At 31.6% G+C, this 7705-nt stretch overlaps 1 pseudogene; it reads left to right on the top strand.

Moving 5' to 3' along the window:
- The first annotated feature begins 3595 nt into the window (after window positions 1-3595).
- LOC117907744 lies at window positions 3596-6359 on the top strand (annotated as a pseudogene).
- The last annotated feature ends 1346 nt before the right edge of the window (window positions 6360-7705 follow it).

Below are 7705 nucleotides of genomic sequence, written 5' to 3'. Positions count from 1 at the left end.
TGTACATCTTATATTTAAGATTTTGTGTGATTGATATAGATATTAATATGCAGAGTTTGTTTGGTAGTGATTTTATGAAGTATTTTTAGTCTTTTTTATGCTTGAAAGATAAAAAATTTCAAGTGTTAAAAAAAACTAGAAAACACTTCTTAAATCACTATCAAACATACTCTATAACTAATAAGGATGGTACTTTACAAGCATATGGCTATGCCATCATTTGGACCGACGCTTCACATGGGGTATGGCAACACCGAGTGGGCCTAGAGGCTAATCCCCAGTTCAGCCCACTGCTAAATGGGCCAAATGCTTTGTTAATTTCATCTTAAGCTCATCTATATTTATAGGAAGAAATATTTTATATGTCAATTTCTGATGTGGGATGCGTTAGATGGATGGAAAATGCAAGTGGCAGCAGCATGGGGGAATCAACATGGGTTGCAGCACAAAACTAAGGAAATATCTACCATTGGGCTATATGCAAACTATTACAAAAACCAAATAACGTAATCTTTGATTTTCAATTTTTTTTTTTTGTTTTTGTTTTCTTTGAAGTTTCATTAATTTAAATTCTTAAATAAACATAAATGTTTAAGTGAATATTTATTTTTACAATGATAAGTATTAAAATAATAAAATCTGTAATTTTTAATATGTAAATAGAATTGAATATTATATTTTTCCTTTATCTTAAATATATCTTCATATTTAAATATTATATATATTTTATTAAATAAAATTAAAAATATTAATATATTTATATTTAAAGTTATCATCGTTTCATTCCATGAAATCAAATATAAAAGATAAAATATTTTTTTAAAAAAATTGAATTATATTTATATTTCTAATTTCTTATAATTAATTTTAATTTTATATAATATATTAAATATTGAGGTGCTTGCCATTCAAAGATGTCGACTTCTCAAAAACTATGGTTCAGGCATACATTTCTATACCACACCTTTTCCCTTGGCTCTCTCTAAGATTCCTTCCATGATAGATTTTTAATTATAAATAATAAATTAAAAAATAAATAATTTTTTAGTAAAATATGATAGTAATATTATAATAAAATCATAAATTATATTTTTATAAAAATATATTATTTTAGTATATATTATAAAAATATGGATATGAACATCTAAAAACATAATTGTTTTTCTTTTTTTTTTTTGTTAAAATTGAATGATACTAATTTTAAAATAATAATTGTTGATAATTTTTTTATTTAAAATGAAAATAAAATTATTTTATTTTTAACACGTAAATTATTAAGTTTTTCATTACATTTAATACTCAACAACAAAAAAAAAAAGTATTCTGGAATATTTTAATGTAATTTGCAATTAATTAGATCAATTTTTTAATTATAAATTATTTTTAAAAATTAGAAAGAATAAAAAAACAACCATAAAATATATTTAAAAAATTTTAAATCTGCTTTTGAATTACATCCTCAAATATTTATGTTAGAAATGAGTATTTCTTTATTAAACAATTTCCAATGACATGCTCGAATAAAAGTCTCTACATTATTCTCATTTCAATTTAAATAAAAATACTTTTTTATTTTTTTCATTCTCACTGTCAAATAAGTCATTAATTAACTTTTCAATGGGTGATGAACCAGAGATCAAAAAGTTAGTTGCAGGGTCACATCCACCAGTCAAGATTATGCTGATGTGACGCCGAAAGGATTCCCACATGTGATTAAGAGAATTCCTACGTGTGATTCACAATATGGCAAACTACAGCTACCTTTTACTACATGGTAAGGATTCCGGCAGACATCAAGCCTAGCAGCCATCTAAATATCTCTCCAAAGGTGGACAAAGGAGCCTAGTCCAACTTCTAGCAAACATTCATGTATTTCGAAAGAAAAAAACAAAAAATCACAGAAAAAGTGGGTTTGACTCACTATTTAAAATATATATATATATATATAATTGAATTTTAATTTTATCATTATTCATTTAAAAATATTTTAAATATATACACTTTTTTATAAATCAAATAATTTTTTCCTAAAATATCATTTTACTTGATAATATGATTTATAAATTTTAAGGCTTTTTTTTCTATATATTTTTTTAAATTAGTGAATTAAAACTTACTTTTCACCTAATTGAGTAGGTAATTTCATTATATCAAAAACTTAAAAATTCTTTCAAATTGAATCTCGTAAATAGGATTAGATTAAGATAACCTTTGAGTTGATTTTTTTCCTTCAAATTTCTCTTATTTTCTCCTCAATCTTCTTTGTTTTAGAATGCAAATATTTATTTCATCCATTTCAAGGAACACTCAATTTATGAATTTATTATTTTATCTATTAAATTTTAATTCCAAAACATTAATGTTAGCACAAATCTTTTAACATTTACTTCTTCACAATTTTAATTTCAAAATATCAATAGTTAGTTCATTGCTTCATTTATTAGATACTATTTTAAACATTGATATTCAAAAAAAAATCTTCCAATTAATCACATTTTAATTCTTATTTTATTTAACTTTATCTTAAAAATTAGTGTTGTTGGTTATTTCCCTTTTTTTTTTATTCACCTTTTCAAGGTCATTTTTCAAATATAGTTTTATAATTTTCATCCACCAATTTTATTCTCACACTGGTGGGTAAAAAAAGTTTATAAACCTATATATGTATGAGTTTTTTTTAACCTTATAAACGCGTTTTAAAGTTGTAAGAACCGTTTGATATTATAACAAACAATATCTACATAAACGAAAGCAGGGTATTACAAATGGTATCAAAATTGTTAATACTTCTCACTTAAATAATAAAATTTTCCGATTCAAACTCAAATCAATGTTTAAATTGGTAATATTACTAAATGCCTCATATAATAATTTTTTTAGAAATCTTTAGAGACCTAAGGAAATATAAATTAATAAGTGAAGAAGTCTATCCAAAAATTAGCAAACCATGATACAATATCGAGAAATTTCTTATAAGTTCTATTTTCTTAATTCAACTTTTTCTCGGAACCATTCACACTTCAAGCCTATTTATCTTCTAGGAATATTAAATTTTTACATCGATCATATCTCTTTTTTATAGGAGTTTTTCTATTTTTTACAATTAATAACATCTCTTCTTTTTGTAGTATCTTAGACATTTATATATTAACTCTTTGACCACATCCCTTATTTTTTGATTTATACATTATATATATACCAAACATAATACTGTCCCTAAATTAATAAATAATTATTTATCAATAAATCAGTAAATATTCATTGATGCTTTCACATTTCACTGGTCATTGGAATGTTGTTTGGCTTTCACTTCAATTACAAACTCAAATAATTAAAATTTCATAAATTAATTTTGATCTTTTCACATTCCGTGAGTCGAATGTTGTTTGGCAACGTTTTTCTAGCCTACGTGGCAATTTCGGGGGAGACACAAGTGGGGAAGGAACAAAGAGGTCAGACCATGGACTCCACCTAAAATTGAAACAACAAGAAATCAACCAAAGGCAAACCTGGGCCAGTCCAACTAACTCAGGACCAACCGTTGTTCTTATAGACACTTGGTTTAAATGAAGTAGCATTTAGGAGCCAAATTTTAACTGGCCTCCTTCCTCTCTGTAGACGTATATTAGAAGAGGGAGAGTGAAGAAATAATGGCGTTGGAGAAAATGGATTCTTCCGTACAGTTGCTGCTTCTTGTGCTTTCGAGTGGATTGATGCTTGTCTGCAGGATTGCTGAAGGGGATACGCACTACTATGATTTTGTTGTGAGTTATGCTTTTGGCACTGCCTTGGTTAATTTAATCAATGGATCCCTCTTACCTGCTTTTCTGATATCTATGGACCTTGTTTGTTATTTAGTTTTTTTTTTTTTTAATATACTCATATTCTTCCATTTTGCTGGTCTTCTTGTAGCTCAAGGACACCAATTTCACAAGGCTGTGTGTCACAAAGACCATGCTGACTGTAAATGAGAGCTTCCCAGGGCCAGTGGTTTATGTTCACACAGGCGATACGGCTATTATCAATGTTCAGAATGAAGGGAGTCATGGGTCACCATTCATTGGTGAGGACACTTGAATCTCTTTCTCATACTGACACTCCCCATATAAACTAGATAAAAGAATTGGAGTTTTGCCTACATTCTTAGAAGATGAAGGAACTAACTAATAACTAATAAGACGTTAAAGCTGAAGAATAAATGTTATAGATGTCATTTTTGTTATTAGGCATGGAGTGAAGCAGCCAAGGAATCCATGGTCAGATGGCCCAGATCACATCACGCAGTGCCAGATTCAACCAGGGACAAGCTTCACACAGAAGGTGATATTTGGTGAAGATCAGGAAGGAACCCTTTGGTGGCATGCCCATAGTGACTGGACACGGGCCACTGTGCACGGTGCCATCGTGGTTTTGCCAGCTGAAGGAACCACCTATCCATTTCCCCAGCCTGATGGCGAAGAAGTTATTGTATTGGGTATGCAAATATTTTCATCAAAATTTATGATTTTGTATATTTTTAGGAAGAGCAGCTTCTCATGATCATGTACCTGCAGCATGTTGGTATGATGCAGACCAGAACGCGGAGCTTGAGTATGACCTGATCCATTATAATGCTACTACACCCGAATCCGATGCTTACACCATCAATGGCTTTCCTGGAGATCTAGTCGCATGCTCTAGTGGTATGTAATTAAGCATATAACTAGTTAACATTTCTAACAGACTTATGCATATATATGACAAAAGTTGAAGAGGAATTTCAAGTCGTTGTACATTTATAAATTTAGATCTGATGATCACCATGTTTGTTTCCTGTGTGGCAGAGCCAGCATACAGTTTGGTTGTGGATTATGGCAAGACCTATCTTCTTCGCATAGTGAACGCAGCCATGAATTCAGAACTCTTCTTTGCTATTTCTGAGCACAACTTGACAGTCGTTGGCACAGATGGAAACCTACACCAAACCATTAGTTACCAATTACTTAATGATCACCCAGGACAAACCATGGATGTCTGATCACAGCAAACCAAACCCCAAGTTACTATTACATGGCTATAAGACAATTTGTCACCATTGACCCAAGTGTACCTGACTTTACCAATATGGACCGCCACCGCGATACTTCAGTATAGAGGCAACTACACCCCACCAGCTTCTCCTTCCCTTCCCACTACGCTTCCCACTTTTTACCAATTAGATGCTGGATATAACTTCACCAGCAAGCTCAGGAGCTTAGCAAGCCCAGAACACCCAGCAAATGTGCCCCAAAATGTAACTACCAGAATGGTTCAAACAGCTTCAATTAATCTGGTCAGCTATACATTTGAGGGAATTATAGTCCCCCATATTGCTTCCACCTTGAACAACATAAGTTTCATGGATCCCAGTTCTAGTATATTGGATGCCTACTACAGGTATACCTTTGTTGCCTACTACTAAAAACATGGACTTTAATATTTGCTTCCTAATGATTTCCAAATCCTTAATTTCAGGCACATAAGTGGGGTTTACACCACAGATTTTCCAGACGACCCGCCTTCCTTTTTTGACTTCACTGGTGTGGACGATTTGCCTTCTGCCATAACGAAGCCAGCAACCAAGGTGAAGGTGCTGAATTACAATGAAACATTGGAGATTGTATTCCAGGGAACAAATTTGCTAACTTCAGCTGAAGATCATCCAGTTCATCTGCATGGATTTACCTTTTTTGTGGTTGGCATGGGTTTTGGAAATTTCGACCCTGTGGCTGATCCTAAAAGGCTATAACTTGGTTGAGTCCACCTGAACAAAACACGGTTAGAGTTCCTAAGAATGGGTGGGTTGCCATCAGACTTAGAGTCGACAATCCAGGTATGTTCTTCCTCAACTTTTCATCCACTCGTTTTATAGATGAATCATAGATGCTAATTTTCGAAACTGATTGTGTGGATGATTTCTTGAAGGTGTGTGGCTATGGCATTGTCATTTGGATCGGCATTTCACATGGGGTATGGCCACTGTTTTCATAGTGAAGGATGGTGGCACACCAGAAACTAGTCTCCTTCCACCTCCTGATTACATGCCTCCCTGCACAACTCCATCCCCTATTCGCCTTGAAGATTTCAATGATGCAGATGGAGTAGTCACACTATAAGTAAGATTTGATCCAAGTATACCATATCAATTCCAAGCCACATCTATTAAGATGATCTTAAGTGTAAAAAATAAAAGTCCTGTTAGTTAGACAGCTGCTTTTGTATTTTTCTAAGAGGATGAGCTGGAGTTAGTTACAGATTATTTACAGCACTCTTTTTGCCCGCCTCCTATTTCTCTGTATGATGAACGAGAATAAATGAGCACTCTGTTTCTTCTTCTCTTCTCTGCTCTGTTTCCTTTTCATTATAACATCATAACTCAATGAGGGTACCTGATCTGCTTATGAGAGCTCCTCCTTCTGGTTAAGAAAACAGGGGCTCTCTCTGCTTTGTTGTTGAAATAGGGCCCCCCACATCTCATACCATGCTCTTACATGTATTTCGCTATTAGCCATTTTCCTTTTTTCTTTTTCTTTTCTAAAAAAATTGTATGTAATAGGATGAAAATGTCCTCACCTATCAAACCTTAAGTCTCCTCCCTCTCCTCTGCTCACTCTATTTCTATCAAAATTTTAGGGGGGGGAGCACTATGGCCCTGCAACCGCATGACACTAATACCATTTTGGTGCCCTATGGCCACAAACTTCATTAAATTTGTGCCCAGGAGCCACCTTGTGCCCAAGAGATGCAAATGTCTCTCTGAACTTAAAGATTTTAAATAAAAATAGATGGCTACCATTAGGCTATACAAGCACTTGAATATAATTTGCCTTTCTTAAATAAATTACATATCCTACCTCCCCTAAGCTTCTTTCCTAAAATAATAGCATCCATATAATGGCTCTATATGGGAGATTCTATTTATACTTTCTTTTTTCTTAAGCTACTAAGCCAAGCTCAGAGTAGGACCTGAGGAGGTAATTGGGTTTAGCATACCTTGGTGGTGTCTTCATTAGGCCACCAAATATATAAAGGTTTGAAAGTCTTCATTTAGTGGCTCATCAAAACAAGTTGGTCAAAATATTGTTAAACTTATTTTTCTCAAATTAAGAGAAATAAAAGAATCACTTAGCAGGTAGGGCACATACAGTTGTTACCAAATATTTCTCCTATGAATCTTTTATATATACATGTGACACCATCTTATCAATTATCCAAAAATTCTTAATAAATGAAAATTTATATGAGAGGACTAGGGAGTTTTTTTTACTCTCTAAAATATGTTCTCAAAGACCCGAATTAATGTTTTTAAAACTCAACCAATTACTAAACCGAAAAAGTTATTATAATTATTATTATATATAAAATTAAAATTAAAAGTAATTATAGAAATTAAAATTTTTAAATATTTCATTCTTTTATCTTTATATTCTCCTCTTACATCATATAAATGTAAATATATTAATATTTTTAATTTAATTAAACAAAAAATTTATAATATTTTATTGTTGAGAAGATATTTCATATATAAAAAATAAAAAATTTACATCATTAACTTCATATTTATTATCTTTTTATTCACATTTCATTAACTTTATATTTTATTATTTTATCCTAATAGACGAGATGTTGTTAACCTGGTTAGGATGTGGAAACAAATAAGGGTACTTAAAGAGGGGAAAAGTTGTTT

This window comes from Vitis riparia, chromosome 18 (assembly GCF_004353265.1).
Source record: "Vitis riparia cultivar Riparia Gloire de Montpellier isolate 1030 chromosome 18, EGFV_Vit.rip_1.0, whole genome shotgun sequence".
NCBI classification, from domain to species: Eukaryota; Viridiplantae; Streptophyta; class Magnoliopsida; order Vitales; family Vitaceae; genus Vitis; species Vitis riparia.
This window is presented reverse-complemented; position numbering and strand designations above follow the sequence as displayed.